The sequence below is a fragment of the Acyrthosiphon pisum genome, chromosome A1, assembly GCF_005508785.2.
Source record: "Acyrthosiphon pisum isolate AL4f chromosome A1, pea_aphid_22Mar2018_4r6ur, whole genome shotgun sequence".
Classification (NCBI taxonomy): domain Eukaryota; kingdom Metazoa; phylum Arthropoda; class Insecta; order Hemiptera; family Aphididae; genus Acyrthosiphon; species Acyrthosiphon pisum.
In genome coordinates this window covers 74,798,935-74,818,903 of record NC_042494.1, presented here as the reverse complement: position 1 = coordinate 74,818,903, position 19,969 = coordinate 74,798,935, and the positions used below count along the sequence as shown (strand labels likewise).

At 35.1% G+C, this 19,969-nt stretch overlaps 1 protein-coding gene and 1 long non-coding RNA gene across 18 annotated transcripts in view; one reads left to right on the top strand and one right to left on the bottom strand.

Annotated features, from left to right (window-relative positions):
• Window positions 1–2,037: 2,037 nt before the first annotated feature.
• The window catches only part of LOC107882718, a 30,349-nt gene continuing 12,417 nt past the window's right edge, over window positions 2,038–19,969 (bottom strand). The window contains exon 2 of the long non-coding RNA XR_003839063.1: window positions 2,038–2,334. This is a non-coding gene — a long non-coding RNA (uncharacterized LOC107882718). The remainder of the gene's footprint in view (window positions 2,335–19,969) is intronic.
• LOC100160047 (CUGBP Elav-like family member 1) overlaps window positions 2,231–19,969 on the top strand; it is a 193,934-nt gene continuing 176,195 nt past the window's right edge. For 15 of the 17 annotated variants that reach the window (XM_029487524.1, XM_029487517.1, XM_029487519.1 and 12 more), the window contains exon 1: window positions 2,320–2,682. The gene's annotated coding sequence lies outside the window, so the exon portion shown is untranslated. Of the gene's footprint in view, window positions 2,683–19,969 lie in introns of all 17 variants that reach the window. The other 2 variants (XM_029487507.1, XM_029487506.1) reach the window with 2 other exon arrangements.

The following is a 19,969-nucleotide window of genomic DNA, read 5'->3' as shown; positions in this document are numbered from 1 at the left end:
AAACCTATCCGTCATTGCAAATTAAGTTATTTATTCATATGGCAGCAAAACCTGCCATTTGTCGACTCCTTTGATATTCGTACATGTATTTTATTATTATTATTATTATTTATTTTTATAGAATGTGCCTTTAAAATATGAACATAAATAATATAATATTATCATGTTCTCGTGCATGACACGTTAAAACTATTTTTATAAATAACGAAATTTATAAAAAAATAAAAATAAAAAGTTTTATTAAATTTTTAATTCTTTGTTAAAATATGTGCAACACAGTATTTGTGATAATTTTCAACCATTAAATCAATAACATATACTTTACGAATAATACAAAATCACTGCCAGTAAAGCTGCCGACGCATATTAGATGCATACATAATTCTATTTATTCTTCTTTTATAATAATTTGTATTTCAAAGATCACCATTTTGACGAACTTATTGTTATATGGATTTAAACATTTTTACTTTACATCAATAATATGTTTTTTTTAAAACATTTGTTTGATGGAATTATATAAATTACATACACGTACATACTAACGTAAGTGACATTCATTTTTCCGTTAAGTTACGTATATTTATATATTTTTTTAGTAAGTATTCGTATTAAAAAAAAAAATGTAATTTGTTTTAATCAACTAAGCTTTGATTAATCTTCGATGTAGGGCTCCCGGAAGTCTGATCTACCAGAGTGACGAATTCAAAAACGTGTAGATATAATTTATTTTTATTGAGTTCACCCCATTCAGTAGCGTCCCTAGACCGATTCCTATAGAGGGGTGGTGGTGAACTGAATGCAAAGTATTATGCACATAATGTATATTATTATTATTGCCGGACAAAATATGTAATTATAGTATGAGTATTATAGGACAGATAAGTATGAAAAAAATTCTATTCCCAAATGGCAAAAGACGGCGGCGGTAGTATTATGATCGCGAGTATAGGCTGCGAACCGATTATTTCGTATACCCGTAGCTCAATATATGCGCTATCGTAATATAATAATAAGATGTAACGATCAATGCTGCTGTTGCTGATTGAACACGACGCATCATAATAAAGTTTTTATTTCCAAAGTTTGAATTCGATTTACCTCGAGTCTCATGCACGCATATCATAATATTGGCGAGCCTCCATTTGAATCGGTGAGCTGTACCGAGCAAATGTCGATGGGACGTGCAAAATTTGTGGGCCGACGGCGGAATAGAAGTTTTGGCCATTAGGTAGTGTTTTTTTTTTCTTTTTTCACTTTAATGTTAATATACCTTCAGGTGCATTACAATATGTTTTAATGTCAAATTGTATCGTATGCAAGCTCCCAAACATACGGACCGCATTAAGTGCATCATAATATTATATTATCATCAAAGTCTCAAAAAGTGACAAAAAAAACGATCACGCTTGTGTTTCAATCGAACGATATAGGCTCACCACATAATACTTACTCGCCTCGTAGTAAGTCTGAGTTCAGTTGTAGGACAGTAGCTCTATTATAATAATATAATATAACGGTCGTAATAAAATAATAATGATGATGATAAACTGCTTATCTCGGTCCATCGTCGTTTTCATGCGCGGTCGTGCATTTAACGGAGTGTTTCGTTGTCAGCGATTATAATGTTATAATATACCTACCATCGTCGGACTTCTCATACGGTTTCGGTTTCTATACGAAGGTGTGTGTTTTGTCTCCACTGCTTTTGATAAAATAAAAAACGATATAAAACCCAAAAGGGTTCACTCTCATTATCGCCGCCGCCCGTATCCTTCTACCGGCGGCTGTGCCCGGCGCCGTCCCTACAGACGTTTTTTGAGTTTCACGGCGGCGTTATCGGTCATTATATTAATATTTTAATATTATTATCATATTCACTGCTGCAGCACACAATAATAATATTATAATGCGCTGTTATTATTGTTGTTATTATCGTTTTTATTATCTCAGTGGACCGGTGGGGCGGAGGCGCGGACGGCGCGGACGGCGGCCGGTTGGTTCGGTGACCTAAACGAATAAATAAAAACGAAATAATAAATAATAAAACCGAAAAATATATATTATAATAAAATAAACCGCCAAGCCGCCGCCGTCGCCGATGCCGCCGCCGACGTCGGGACTGATAACGCCATGACGGCGACCGACGACGGCGCCCGAACGCACGAGGGTAGCGCGTCTACAACAAGTCGCCGACCGCGCGTACTCGTGGGGGGCCGGGCCAGTCGAACGCCGGGTCGCGCCGACAGTTTGCCGTCGTTTTCGCCGCCCCCGTCAGTGCACGATTTCGTATAAATATAATTTCGTCGTGTTCGTATCGTGTGCGTATCGTGTCTAAAAAAAAAAATTCCAATACAATATTATACAAAATATTATTATTATTATTTACATTTTTTTTAATACTCGCGGGATACACGTTGCAAAAAAAAAATGAGTTAGGATAAATTTTTTTGGTTTTTCTTTTTTTTTCTTATTACAAAGTTTTTTTTCTTATTTTGTGTAACCCTTGTATATTATTTTTATACTCTTAAATCGGTTTCTTTATTTATTATTATTATTATTTTTTACTTGTGGTGTCTCTGTGTCTGTCCGTCCTTCCGTCACTGTTTTTTTATTTATTTATTTTATTTACTGTCATCTAATTGTGTCGCTGACGAGTTGGGATTTTTATTTTATCCATTGGTTTGTGCATCACATTTACTTTTTATGTACATTAAAATATTATGATATCCTGTGGGCTGCGGGGTGCGTGGCCCGTTCAAAGAAAATATTATAAAAAATCCCGAAGACAACAACAGGTTGCAAAGTAATTGTAATATCAAATTACTCATTTGAATATATACATTTTTCAATGTTGGCTAAATGCTAATGCTTGGTACAAGCACCCCGAAGCTCACTATGTAGACTAATAATGCCTCTGATGTAGCGTTTTGTCCAAAAATAAAATATGTATTCAAAATTCGAGAAAAACGCCGGAAAATAATATTATGTAAAAATACAATTTACGTGCAGTTATATAACATAATATTACATTATTAGTGCGATTTTCGAGAATCTCAAGTGGAAAATTAAACCCATTTTATTATCCGGCGGTGTTCGAGAATATTATTTTTTAGCAATGTAATCCCTTGGGGTACAACAGGAATTTGTATATTTCCCTACCTTTTCTGAGCCTTTTTCACCCCTACAGTTTATCTCAGTGTAAAGCTAAGGAATTCATACACCAGAGATAACAAGGTCGAGGGTAGGTACATGCGATAGTGTTCTCTGTAATATGAAAAAAAAAGGTAAATTATGGGGTTAGCAGTAGTAATAGTGAATGTAAGCAGAGGGTGAAAGAGGTCAAAGGTCAGGAAACATGTTAACTATGCCTCGAGGACTTCTACGTGCCCAACTCAACATTTTAACAATTGGTTTAAATATTCAATTTTTTTTATCTTCTGGATCATTACATTTTAATCAAAATCACATTGAATAAATAAATAAAAACTGTCCATTGTCGTGGCATTTAAAGTTTCGGCTATTGAGAATCGAAATAATAAATATTCGTTTAAATTAATAAAAACACGCTCCCCCCCCCCCCCCCATCGATGGTGTAGTCTTCATTTAGTATTCATCACTCGTCCTGCCCACCTCCCTGAAAACCATTGCGTTTACCCATCCCTAACTTTCAAATACTGATTAATTTTGCTTCAGCAGTAAAAAGAAAAAAAATGCCAATTTGTGTTCAGTTTAATATTATATTCTTTCTCTGGACAGTTTATTTTTTTGTTTTTTGTCGACTTTGTTATGCCAGCAAAACCCTACAAATCCCTAGTGTTATGTGCCTTCGTCATTGTCGTCGTACGGTTTCTATAACACTTGTTGAGGGTTCCACCACTGTTTGTTCCACAAGCGAATTTAATATTTGCCAGAAACAATTGGATTGCTATTTGTTCCAATAATCATCTTCTCTTTTTATTATTACTTTATTGAAAATGTCAAAAAAGAAATGATTGCCTCTTCAAACGAAGCGTATATAATGTGTCCTCGTAACAGTATTTTATTTTATAAATTCAACATTATATTACTGTTGCACCATATTACATTTTCATTTTACAATATTATTTACTTAACTATTTAATAAATAAGTTATTTATTAAAAAAATATTATTGTATTTGATTAAAAATTTTCAATTTTAAAATATTGGCTACATGTCACAGTTTAATTTTGGTATTTCTCGTTTAGTTGGAAAAAAAATTAAAACATTTAATTTTAATGACCACATAAAAATATTCTGTATCATTTTTACATACATTAATTTTTCTATAACATTCATGCAACTCTTCAATTTTCAAAGTACTAATTTCAAACTTAAAAGGTAGCCTACTTAAAAACGGTTTTTGTTGAGTCAGTATAAAAAATTTAATTTCACTTGCATTTTCAAGGAGGTTTTCCAACCCCTCTTCGGTTAATTGTTTCGAGGTAAAGTTAAAAACTTGTATTATACTCAAATACTTGTTTGACTGTACTTGAGAGTAGAACCTATTTTAATGGTTCATCGTAAGTGAGCGTTTTTGACCTCGAATACACATTACATGCGATTATTTAAATTTTAAAGAGACTACTCGTACATAATACATCCAAGACTTAAACCGTCATAAACCTTTTTAATTTACAACGTTTTTCTAATCGTTATTTTTTTCAAATGATTTGATATGGACTGTATTGTTATTCTACCAACAATTTTATTCACGACGTTTCCGGTATACGCATGTAACCAGTAGTGGGGTTATGTACGATAACGTGAATTTTATCGTCTTGTAAAATGTATCGCACACATGGAAGTTATTACAAAATCTTAAAATCCGTGAGAGCATTATAATATCATATTATGATTCCACGTGTCTGTACACACACACACACACACACACACACACACTTGTACATATGCAATGGTACAGACAATCGATTACTATTGTCTTAGTGTGACGAACAAAGTGCCATATTATCTGTGATTAGGTGTATATTATTATTACGTTGTTCCATGGGAAATTTTGTCTTTTTTCCTTCTCACTCGACTGTATAATATTTTCCCCTCGGCCGCGTATACCATTCGTTTTTGTTTGCTCAGTATTAATCACTAACGGGCCGCCGGCACACCCAAGATAAAGAGAACCAAATCAAATAAACCATCGAAACGCTGACAGTATAATATATATTACAATATTCCGTGTAACTACGACGGCACTCGAACGTCAAATACACAACACCATTATGGCATAACGCGTATCCGTCTTATAATACGTCTCGTGTTTGCCCGCCGACAATATTATTATTTAACAACGTCTCGATCGAGTCGACCCGTATGGGTTGGCCGATTCGGACTGGCGTGCGTGAAAAAATTCGGGTGAAAAAATTCTGGCGCGATATAATTTTTTCGCTCGTCACAAATGAGATTACTATGATATACCTATCATTTTCTCCGTCGATGTGGGGTTATTCGAAACGCCTACAGGTCAGTCTATACCCGCGACGGTGGACATTATTATTATTATCGTAGAGATGCGACCGCGGGTGTATAATATTATATCGTTTACTTTATCATTCGATGACCGTAATTTACGCGTTCATTTCTTAACCTTGTGTATATATATATATATTATTCCGATGTTATTCTTTGGGACCGTAAACATTTAAAGTTTACGCAAGCAAAAAATAATAGCAGCAATAAAGCGATTTCGGTGGAGGATAAAAACGGCCGTCCGCTTTATTACTGTTTGCGAAAGCTGTATGGCTACATGTATATTGTGCGCGTATAATATATACATAATATGATATCGTGTACAACTGAACTGTAATTTTATAATAATAAATAATATATACATACACAATATATATTGTACAATATTGTACTACAATAACAGTATATTTCGAACGCGTCAAAATAATATAAAATTCGTTATTATTGAAACGCAACACAACACTCACTCGATATACTTGTATATTTTATATAAATATAAAACATAATAGTATTATATTTTATTTAGGTACGTATAATAATATACTTGTAATATATACGCGAGCGAAATTTCGATTTCGCGAATAATAATAAATCGGCGACGTGACATTATTGCAGCAGCCGTCGTAATATTATAGCGGTTACATATTATTATTATTATATCATATTATTGTTATGTTCATGTGTGCGTTGATATTTTTTCATTTTTTATTTATTCTATGACCGCGAAATGTTAACTATTTCGCGCTTATATTGTTTTTCAACGGGAAAAACAATCAGCGCTCTGTTTTTTTTTTTTTTACAATAATAACCATTTTATCGAAACAGGAAAGTATTCCGTCTGCACGTCGAGCGTATATAATAATATTATTATGTGTAACAGGGCTCGCTCTAAGGACTTTTCCCAGTTGCCCGGCAAATGAGCAGGACGATGCAATTATTATGTTTTTAAATCGTCAGACATTCATAATATTATACCATTGTTTTGACCTTTTACGATATTATACAATGATATAGTAATATACCATAATATGCTGGATGAAATCGTGATATAGGAATAATGATATCGGAATATATGAAATGTCGATGTATTATTATTAAGTGTATGTTTTGATATTACGATTATTTTGTTTCTAACCACCCACGTGAGGGTATTCGAGTCGAATCGACGGAGTGCACTTGTGCAGGTATTCTCCACTGCCCGTTGTATAATATGACCAGGAGATATGATAATAACAATAACAATATCTTGTCCGTTCCGACGAGTCCGGCCGCGGGCTTTGAATCTCCGTGTGCAGCGTACTTCATCGCGTAGGTAAACGGAATACGGAACGCCGCACGGAAATGAAGAGTAACGGGGGTGGAGTTTGTACGCGGATTTTTTTTTAGCTTTTACCATATTCTTCGTGATGAGCGAAGGGTCGGTGGTGGTGGAACGGATGGCTTAGGGGCGGGTTCGACGACCCGACTTTTATGAAAATTTGCTTGCGGCCCATCGACGTGTTGTCTGCGTATACGTTTTTGTCGAACGCGCACTTGGTGAGGCGGGGGTGGTGGGGTATATACGTACGCGGTGATGTTTGCTCGTCATCAATCATTAGTGCGGATAGCGGATAACTGGGCGGGGTGCTCGCCGTCGCCGTTGTCGTCGTCAAATTACATTGACTCCTAATCCCTCTTTACCGCTACCACGCTGCTACCACCACCGCTATCGCTGCTTCGATGACTGCCGTCGCCACCGCCGCCGACACCACTAATACCGCTACCGCTGTACACCGTAGCTGCAGCGGTGCAGTACAGCTCCCTATCTATAGTCTTCCAGGCACTTTCATTTGGCACGTCAATCATGCGCAAAACAAAAGTTCTCCGAACAAAGTTAACCCCACCCCCCTCCGACGCTGATCGACACCCCATCCCTGCCCCCCCCCCCCCCCCCCGTCGTAAGCCCGTTGAGTCGTTTGACTCGCGGTGTATATACCTAATATTATATTCCGGCGTACGTGTACATTCAATTTCGATATTAACCATCGAGGGATATTATTCGGGCGTGTACGATAAGCCAGTTTTGACATGTTGCGCGCGCGCGCGCTCGCACTCACACACACACCCACACACACAAACAGCGCGTGTACTGATAACGGGGCGTAGAGTGATAGTGTATACACTGTTTATTAGTCATTTCTACGCCAGTTGTAATATATTATATTAATACGAGAGATAAGCAGCAAACCGTGTGGTTATCGCCTGTGCTATTTTACAACTGCGTGTTTCTGTCCGCATCGTAAATAACCGCTAATTTTTTTTTTTGTGAGTTAAAATATGCACACGTGTTTGCTTTCAAAACCGATCAAGTCGATAATATTATAGTCGTATGTACAGTATTATTATCATATAGAAATAGCAAATGATCATATCGTACAACATCCGTCGTTGGCGGGTGCCGCCCTGTATCGACGTTCGGGTACATATATCGTTCCATATATCGTTATGTCGATGTTTGTGTCCAAAGTTTTCGCATGGGGTGCACGTAATGTTCGCTAAACAACACGCACATGGTATCATAATAATTATCATAAATATTAATATTATATATATATATATATATATATGTATATTTGTCGTATTTCCTAATATTACCGTTCTACAGTGCCATTGATAATCCTATGCGGTTGGCTATGTATAAGATTTATGGTGATTCTGTGTACAACAATAATGAAACAAAACAAAAAAAGTTTTAATTGTACAAAGTATTGTACAATTTACACCACAAAGACGTACTGATTTTCCATAAATTGATAATACGCTGACGTTGTATGTATAAGTTAATAATTCTTGAATTTCAAAAGAAAAATTTTTTTTCAAAGGCTCGGAAACTTTTTTACAATCAAGAATTTTAAAAGTTTTGTATAAAAATATATTATATAATATTTTAAATGAAAAAATGCATTGAAACGTGTAACTGCGTGTATTTCGTTTGGTGTTTGTGAGCAGATGTAATTTTAATATTTTATATCTGTACATGACAATAATTTGTACCTATAAGGTAGGTTACCTACTTTGATATTAAAATAATGGTTTATTCGTTTTCAATTCAAAAAAAACTATTCATTTTGACTGCCTGATTAATCATGCATAAATTCTTATGGATTTCAGATAACGCTTTGAAAAGAATTCTGTCTACTTGTAATAATTATGATATTTCGTTAATCATTTATATTTTACGAGTTATTGCGTTGGTTTCAATTTGCCATATACCTACTGATTTTTTAGTTATTCAAATATTATCCTTAATGTGTACCTATAGAAAATAAGACTGTTAAGTATAATACAAAAATCATAACCGTTTGAGTGAAATAGATAATACCCATACAATTATTATTGTTGGTATACTTATACGCTCGAGAAACTTCAAATGCAAAATCGTCAGATTCACTCGTACCGACAAAACAATAATTGTTGAACTTGAATTTTTACCGAATTTTTGATTGATTATGTTATAATATATATAATAGACAACCATTTTTTTTTACAACCGTAATTTATAAAGTATTTTGAATGTTTTTTTTTTTTTATATTTATCTCTAAAATAAATTAACATCGACAACAAAGGCCATTAGTTACAGGATTTGAATGTTTCAAAACCATTAAAAGTATTTAAATATATTATTATTACGCGACGCTGCACTGCAGGAAACAGTGTGTAGCTCAGAACCACGCGAACAACTTCGAATGCGATTATTTATCTATTTATTATGTGTATCCGATCCGGCTTTATAGAGAAAAAAATATAAAAAACACTTTACCGTTTATAGATTTGCTCGCTACTGTGTCCATATTGTTGTATTCCATTTCCTGTGTCAGACGGAACTATATTACTATAAATAATATTATTATAAGCATAATAAATTCGTTTGAGTGTTGAAAACGATGAAGCTCTCGTGTGTGCATATGTGTGTGAGTGTGTACGTGCGTGTGGTGTGTGTGTGAGGGGGGGGGTGGTTGGGGGGGGAGAAGTGTATTCGAGTGCTCACACGTGCACCCGGAAACGGGTAAATGAAAAACTCAAAGAGATTAGTGCGCTAAAATGCCACGCGGCCGAGAGGATTATCACGCGCGCGATGGCAAGTCGACCAGCTCACCGCTCTCTATGCCTACGTAATAATGATAGTAAAGTGATGACGATGATGATAATATTATAATAATAATATATGATCTCGGCGTTTATTGCTGCACCAAAGGTAGTCCCTGAAAGGTATAATTTACTAATATGCAACAACAACAACAACAACACCAGCAATATCGACGCCTACCTCTTCGTCGTCGTATATAGGTACAATAATATCTGCATATTATATGATGTGATATTATGTGCAATATAATAATATGGGTACCTACCTAGAAATGATCTCAATAATTTAATATTGTATTTTAAAATATTTATCGTTATGCATCACAGTATTACACTATTTCACAATCGTCGACTCTCATAATATTGTATGGTACCTTCTATTCAATTTTTTCGGTATTACACGACAGTAATTGTTGTTCATAATGTCAGCATTACATTACGTATAATAATTCAATTATAATCAGCCATCGATAGAAATTAAGGGGATTCGATAACGTGATTTTCTGTTTTCGTCTAACACACGCGTGACAGTATTTTGGAAGTGTTTTTTTGCCAAACATACCAATTGATCTAATGAAGTGATAAGAATTCTGAAAACAGATTTGAATTCGTCATCAAGTCTACTTGATATCGACTTTCCCACATTTTTGATATTATCTCCCAGAAAAAATCATATAAAAAAAGAATATTTGAACATTTTTGTACTTCAATTTTTGGAGAAGCTAAAACCAAAAAATCAAAAATTTGGGACAGTCGATTTTAAGTAGACTTGATGACGAATTCAAATCTGTTTTCAGAATTCTTATCGCTTCATTATATCAATTGGTATCTTTGGCAAAAAACACGTCTAAAATACTATGTCATGCGTGTGTTAGACGAAAACAGAAAATCACGGTATCGAATCCCCTTAATCGAAACGTATAATATTATATAGGTAGGTTAAGAGATACTACAGAGTTTTTGTTTTTGTTTTTTTGTTTTAATTATAAATTATAATCAATCGGTTTATCTTTACCGCAGTATGCGCATGCGCCGTCGTCGTCGTACTTTGAATTTGTTTTTTGTGCACCACACGAATTAACCTCATTATTGCTATATTATTATTATTATTATGGGAACGTGCGAGAAAAATAATATACTGGCAGAAAATACGCTTTATAGTTTATAGGTACTCCGTTTTTATTGTTTTCATGTTATTAGTGTTTATTTATGCGAACGTTTTGTCACGCTTTGTTTCTTTCATATATTGACATTTTAAATATTACATAGGTACTACTACAATGATGTTATTATAATATAATATTGGTAGTTATATAATAACACTTTATTTCTGGTTTTATTTTTTTATAGTTTTTCTAAAAAAAAAAAATAATAATTACCTAGTAAACCCTTTGATTGTTTCGGGTTTGTTCGTGACGTTCTATTTTTCTAAAAAAATAATAATAAAACATTTTCTTTTCATATTATATTTTCCTTTGCGACCGGTCACTTTTCAAATTTTAACCAGCTGTCACGAAATTATTAATATTTAATACTTTCTCTATTATTAACCTTTCAACCATCGGAAAGTTTATTTTCTTTGTGTTTCGAATGAATAATACATGTATATTATGTGGCCTGGACACACATATCCACTTAGACAAATGTATTTTTCAAACAGACTAAATAACTGTTTAAATATTTATATTTGATAACAACACGAGATATGTATATTAATATATGCGAAGTCTTAAATAATAAAAGCTTTATTATACAACTGTTTTCTTTAAAATCGGTATTACGATATACTCATTGTTTGCGTCACTTGTATATTATATAGTACGACTTAAGTGTTTTTTGTAATAATTTTATTGTGTAGCTACTTTATTAATATTAATTAAATTAAAAACAGATAGGTGCCTATCTGATAGGTACGTCCAATAAATGAATATCAAAACAATTTTATCAAACATTGAAATTTAATTTATTAACATCATTGTTGTAGTGAATTCTTGGGAAAATAAACTGTATGAATGTCAACGTCTGCAAAAGTTCGGTAACAACAGAAATAACTAATAGCATTATGGTTGGATTAAATTTTATTATCTATCCATGTCTGAATCTGTTTTCCATTGTACGCCATGATAATATTTTCTTACAAAAATGAAAAAGTACCTATTCATTCGTGAAATTATTGGTTAAACATCTCTATTAGAGAAATCTCATAGCGATTGCATTTCTTTATATAGTGTATAAATCAATAAAATATATTGGATGATTTATATTTATAAAAGTAATATCTCAAAAATGTATGACAATCATTGTCATCATGCACGAGATAGTTTTTTTTTTCAGATCTTAATATCATTTTTAACGAGTTGTACATAATAATAATATAAACCCTGAATATTATTCATGTTTATGATACATGTATTATTGTAGTAGGTAGTCATTATGAAACTATAAAACCCCGGGTCTTATTAATCACAAATAATAAAATACAACGAGTAAATAAAATATGAACGTTTCATAAATAACGGAGAGTACCTATTTAATAATCGTTTCGATTGTGTGCGTTGACATTTTTATTTAAATAAATTACTAACCCGATGACAGCCGTGTAAAATAATGTATTACCTAATTTATGAATATATAACAATATATAGGTATATATTTTTTTTTAATTGGAAAACAAGTAAAAGGTTTATTGTGAATTTTACATCAGGAAAGTCAGAGAGGGCCGGATCTGGATTATCGCCCTGTAATCTCAACAGAGGAGCGCAATAAACAACCTCCAGGAGCTATGGTGCAATAAAAAAAAAATGAAACATCCAAACAAACGACATCATTCAATGTATTTTTTTTTACTATCATCACACTTGTAGTAGTCACAATTTGAGTATAATAATAATAATAATAATAATATACGTTCATTATTATTATTATATTACCTGTTATACATTAATTGTGGTTGTTCGCCACTCTCTGATACACACAAGCACACTTTCAGACGTTCCGTTTACCCATCATTATATTATTATTATTATTATTATTATATTATAGTGTTGTTTTATCCGATGCGCCTCGTAGACTTAAAACCATACGTTTCTTCTCGGTAACAATATACTGTTAACAGTATGTTTTTTATATAGCATATACCTACTGCGGTACGACATACAAATTATTACTCTATTATACGTCTTATATGATATTGTATTCTATAACCTTCGATGGCCAATATAATAATAATATTATTGTTTTCGTTCGAGCGTAATTAATATTGTATGTTTGCCGCATATTATCTTAATCGAGTGTGGGTTGTGGAAAAATTGATTAAAAAAAAAAACACCGTAATGTACCTACCTACCTATATATAGGTACAGTTTCCCCTTGGCAAATCGATCGGAAAAACAAGGGTGCTTTTTTTAAGGGTGGGAGAACACTGCGCCGCAAAAATGGTGAATAATCTAGTGGGTAATTCACCGTGCGCGAGTGCGTATTATATTCCTGAAGGGCCTGTACGCGAAATCCCTCTTTTGTTCCGCGCGTGCGACTCTAAAGCCGCGACCACATCGCGAGTAACAAAAGCGCACGCGTCGTCGTCGTCGAGCTCGTATATTCGCATAAATAATAATAATCAACGCCAGAGTCCTTATTTCGCCGTCGATGGGTATTCGCGAGCGAATATTGTACAGACGACACGACCCTCTCGGGTCGAAAAACAAAAGACTCCTCGCTGGACTCCGAAGACGTTTCCGTATACCCTGTCCGCACTATGCATGGGTAGGTATAGGACCTACGTCGTCCCGGTAATTCTCAGGCCCGTAAAACGCGCCGACACTTAGCCCCCCCCACAATGGGTACCTATGCGTCTTTTTTTTTACGCCACGTCGAAATATATCGTATCACGGCACGGCGGCGTACTCTGTCCACCCACACACTCGTATGTCATAATATTATTATTTTACTACCAGACCGCGACTTGAGCGTCGATTAACTTACAACGGCCAGGGTGGTCAGCGATAAAAGGGGAGTCATGGTGTGCAAAATATCACGATGAAAGATGATAAGAAGAGCAAGAAAAGGAATTATACCTATATTATTCTTTATTAGTAAAAATTTTAAGACGTGGCTCAAAAATTTAAAGTCAAAACTTCGAATAGCGCCTGTTTGCGCTTGATTCGAGCCGTAAAATTGTTTGCCTTTTCCACAATTTGACAGTGTCGCTGTAATTTATAACTAGCTCGATTCCGACACCGTTGATAATGGAGTTGAGTAAAAGTTTTTGACTCTCAACTTCTTTTACCGGCGGATGCAGTTAACCATCAGTATTTCATATTATATATTCCATTGTAGTTGGTTACATTTTACGGAACATCAGAATAAGCGTTAAAGTTTATCAATTGTTAAATAATATACACTCAGTACCAAGTTAAAATGTATTATAATATCGTACATACGTATACTAATTATTGTTTCAAAACAATATGAATATTCAATATATTATTCGTACATTATTTTTAAGACGTATACCTACTGACGTACGGATCAGAAAATTGACAGTATGCTATAGATATATAGGTACACTAGAAATATTGAACAATAATATCTACGTGGGTACATAAAAAGACGTTTACGGTATACGTCGGTACCTGTTTAATATGTACTAATAATACATCCTGTTCTGAATAATTAAAAAAAATATATTTCGATAATATGCAAAAAGTAAATATCGGTTGATCGAAATTCCCTAGAATTAAAAATTAATTATAACTTTGTGTAAATAACGAATACCTAGAGTCTAAAATGATTGAAGTCACTTTTTTTTTTTTATAAAATTACAAGAATTACAAAGTTGGCTGGTAATCAATTCAGTGATATAAAGAACCATTGGTTTAGTCACTTATAGGTTGTATGATATGTCGATGTTATTAACGAAATGGGTTTAGATCCAAAATCAACTTTGTACTATAGTATAATTGATTGCATATTTTTCTTTGCACGAGATCCCTTTCCACAATCGTGTATCATTTCAATGAACTCATTATAGAATTATAATAGTGAAATTATACCGGTAATTGATTTTTTAACATTTTATTAGAGATACTACGAAATTGAAAGAACATAATATCGTAGTTGAAATAAATGAATATCAAATAACAAATCCACACATATCGCTATAAAATATTAATGTTGTTAAAATTATAACATCTAAAGAATGTATGCTCCACAAATATAGTTTTTTATCGTGGAAACGAGCCAATTTTAATGAAATTTAATTCCCGCGGAATCACAACCATTCTAATTTACACGCCGGTATAGGTATCATTGTTCTATTTTTTCGTTTGAAATTTAATCATCCGAAATAATTTTGTGCTGTTAAACTCTCTACACTGCAGTCAATACCTATTTAGTCACCAGTGTATGCATTATTTCTATTAAAATTATAAGACATTTTTTTTCGGTATTTTGTTGTTTATAATTTTTAAGAAAACGAATTGCCTTGTCGTCGTAATTATTAAAGGAGCATGTCAAACATGATCGAGCACTATGTTATGCTGTATGATTGGCCACGCCGTGTTACTCCAGTGGGCATCACGTGCGTGGTTTAAGGGATTATTGTACGAGACGCCTCCGTTCGCACACCAACGGAAAGCGAAACGTACATGGCACATAATAATAATATGTATATATAAAAATAAATGTTAATAACAATATTATACGTAATGAATCCTATCCCGTTGCCCATGTTTGGATGTCCACGGCTGCGCGGCGTGTCGCCGTCGTGTATCATTTCCTGCGAGATTTCTTAAATTAGACGCCGGAGGCAATAAAATTAAATGACCGCGGGCGAGACGTGTGGAGTAGAAAATGTATGGTACTGCGCGAGTGACAGAGCGAGCGAGAGGGAGTGTGCGTTAGAGAGAGAGCGAGAGAGTGATAGAGCGAGAGACTCTGATACACAGCGAGAGAGTAAAGGGACTCGAAGCGAAAACGAATATAAATACGTTCTTTTGGTGTTGCGTACTAGTGTAAAGAAAAAAAATGTATGGAAAATAGAAAAACAAGAAAGTCGGAAAAAAAACACACACACACACACACACACCGACGATAAAACGGGAAACAACACGTCGCAGATCTATTTATAAAGGTCATTCGGCGGTAGATGGTTATGTGGGGGGGATGGAGGGGGGTCATAATATGTGTTGCTGCGCCGAGTGTGTGTTCGGCGAGGATGAACGGAGGGGGTGGCGGTGACGATCGAGGAGGTGAGCGCGACGGAGTAGGTATACCTACATTTTACTTTGATAAATAATAATACGCGTGGGGTGAGATAATAATTGATTATGATACTCGTCGAATTTTTATTGGTTTTGTCATAATATAGTTTTTAATTTTATCAACGCCTCTCCCTCTCGACTGAAGAAATCGTCCAATTCACGACGATATTTCGACGACTGGCGCGCCGGAAATCTCTCTGAGAAATGCATCGCTCGCGACTACCGCCGGATTTCGCGCAGACATAGTTTTTAACCCACCCGCACCCCAAATACGTTTTGATTTTCCGGGGGGAGGGGGGATGACACGACAAAGGACCTCAATTTATCGCGAAACGTAATATTATATTGACCACCTATACACGTATAATACACCACCGTCACCCGCGTCGTCAGTGGTAGGGTAAAAGATGCCAAAAGTTCGGGAGTGGCCGCGAGTGATCGGGGTGAAGTCGTACGCGACGGCGTCGTACGGCAGGGCGTAACAGCGATTACTGACGGACGCAATTTCCCGCGGACTTTCCCGTGTGTACTGCACCTTGATGCTGGTTAAACAAATTGTCTTTCGTTTTAATATATATTATAATATGTTGGGCATTCATTATTATACGACGATTACGCCCGTTATGATATAGTAAAGTTATTATATTATTAAAAATATCGACTAGAACAAAATCTATCAAACGGTTGACGCTTTCTACTGCAGTATACCTACCTATATGTTATTTGATATTCACACACATGCACACAGAAGTCGAATTTCGCGTGTGCAAAAATAACAACGACCTACGCGAGAGGAGAACGAATGCATAATATCTGACGGGCCCGCATCCACACGTGTTTGTATTGACCTTTAAAATTTGTATAATAAATGTTTTTCGTTTAGCAACGAGCGCAGTCGAATGGGCTACGTGAAACGTTTTTCGACATTTACTCTCACTCGTATTTACAACCCTCCGCAGGTCTCAAGTCCCAAAGGCGCTTGCCGTTTGTGTGTTTACGCTTTTTAGTCCGTCCGACCCGCAACATTCGGTCGACTTGACCCTTCCCCCTCTCTGTATAACGCGATGAGTGCGTTGGACTTGTTGTGTCCGAGCAAATCCATCGGAATACTTATACCATGATAGCTATATTATTATTATATTAATAGTACCTAATAAATAACGCTACGAAGTTAAAACGATGTCATTATCATCGCACAACAATTGGGGACCCCATTAGATATATTTTCAGTTTTATTGTTTCGCTCTATTCATTTGTAAATTATTTATATTCTCCAGTAGGTCGAAAGTATAAAAGTACAAATTTGTTTTTTCTTTCTTTTTTGTTTGGTAAATATAAAATTATTATTATAAACTCAAATCGGATACCCATAACGTGATATATCACTTTTACTTGGGTAACCTCTAGAAATTTTATAAGAAAATATATATAAATAAAATAAAATGCGCTCAAGTATAGGGAACGTGGAACAAACTTGGTCGTCCCGAAAGTCTTACATAATAATATTTAGTTTGATACGTGGAATTGAACCGCCTTAAAAATACTCAATACACCATTTCAGTTTGCGAATGTCAAACTTTTCATTTTATTTTATTTCACGAAAGTTCTTTTAGTGAATTAATTATACGCTGAAAATATTATATACCATGCATTTTTTTGTTCTTACTGCTCGGAAATTATAAAATATAGCTAATAATTCGGTTGAAAAAATAATAATCAATACTCAGCTCGAAATGTCAGTTAATATTAATATTATAGTACAAAAATATTTTTGATGTTGTAACCATCATCAAAGGTTATATTATTATTATCATCACATTGTCTTGTGTTTCAACATAGTAGTATTATTATTTTCCATGATATTAACTGGGATTTAACTGTGAGCTATAATAACGATGTGAATTAAATTATATTCCCCAGGGTTTGTCTGCGATCATCGTGGAATGGAAAGGGTTGAACAACATGTGCGTACGGATAATGAACACCGTTTGTTTTGATCAATTGATCAGTTTTGTTTTTTTTTTCATAAACATATAATAGCCCTTCATTATTATTTGTTTTATAAATAAAAGTTCAACATGTGTATTTTTAATCTGACAGATGCATTTTTTTACACGTAAATATAGATCGTTTTTAATTAACAGAATCACTCGTCTTCGTAATAACTGCGTAGGATGTAGGTACATACAGTACTGAATACCTACAGAAATATTTTTATGAATAATTGAATTAGGTTTTATACGTTTTATAATATATTATGAACCAGTGCGAATAATAATAATGATAATAACGATAATGAACATATATAAAATACGACGTACAACCAAATACATAACGAACGCTATTAATCGTTACATATTTTTATTTATTTCGAATTCCAGCGGTATCTTTAACAAGAAATTATTGTTATAATTAAATTTCTCGTTTAAAAAAAAATATAAATGCACTGTGTATGAAAACCAAAGTGATAACTGAATTATAATACGGCGACGGCGGACTATAACCGGCCAGCCATTTGAACGATTTGCGTACTTCAAATGATGAAAAGATTTTATCAGCGATTTGAACTAAAAAAAAAAAAAAAATAATAATAATTATATTAGCGCGGCTGACGCAGTTTTTGAAATGTCAAAAGTTTTCAAGTGAGAATTGCTAGGCATCGCGGACTTCTGGCGGCCAATCTTTACACGTCATATAAACTGACATGGCGATGACGGGATTTTATAATTTTTTATTCGATTAAACCTAACGAATTGTGTCTGTTATCGAATTTAAAAGTTTTGGAAATATATAGGTACGTAAGTTAAGACGCTGTGCCAATACGATCACAACATTAATTTGATCCGAACCACCTGCTCCGTTTGTGGAGTTACTGCAGTCGCGGTCAGTAGGGATCGAAATCGTATATTTTTCGTGTGCCAGGGGGGGAGTTAGGGTATTGTAACCCCCCCCCTAATTTTTTTAAAATAATAACATTTTCATTACTTAATACATTATTTTCAGATCAAATTCGTCAAAAATGAATTATAACCCACCCTCCACCGAAAAAAATTCTGGACACACCACTGGTCATATACGATTATTATATTATTATTATACCTACCCTTATTTTAGTGGCGTGAACGCATTTGCGGGAAACACGATATTATTATAATATTGTTATCAGAACGAGTCACTATTATTCGTCTCGACGCGTGTTGTACAATATTTGTCATCGCGGAGTACTCGTCTATTATATGTATAGAACGGTTTACGGGTCGGGTCGGGTCGTTCGGGGTTCGTTGTCCACTGGTCTGCAGACGACACGATCATTGAACCGTCGCTCGGATTTCCACTGTTCGGCAGAGGAGGGGAGGTTCTTTCGTTTCGCCGATCAAACAAAAACGCGCGTTGGTCGACCACCCCTCCCCCCTCCCCACTGAAGCACGACCTAATAGTCGTTGAGGGCACAAACGAAGGCCGAATTACGTCCGAAGAATGCCGTTGTCGCGTGACAAGTTGATTGCGCCGTATATACGCGTGTCGCATACTCGACCGCGTTTCGCCCGTCGGACGAAGAAGAAAAAACACGCACCCGCCGCATTTTCGGGTTGGCCGTGGTGATGGCGAGGGTTGACCGCGGCATCGACAACGGTATGTGACACGGTATGTGGTTTTTACCACGCGGACAGAAATTCCGTTCGATCGGAAAACGCGGACGACTTTCCAAACACGGAATCCGGATGGGGAAAAAAATCGCGTTCTTGCCCCATATATACTATCGATTAGAGTTAGTGTTGCGTCAACGGTGGCGGAAGACATCGTGGCGGTGGAACTTACCCATATACCTAGTGCAGCGACTGTCGTAACTGCGCGGCTTATCAATAATTGGCTTAATAATTTACGAAAACCAACCGAAAGAAACGACGACGGACATCGTCCCCTCTCCCAAAGCCATTTTTTGCTGAACACGCGAGCTCGTCGAATATTACACGCGTTGGCAGTGTACCTAACGACGACGTCTATGTGTAATATGTACGCGAAGTCACGTACTGTGTTGTTGTTGTTGTTGTTCCCGTCGAAAGTTAATACCGAAAGTG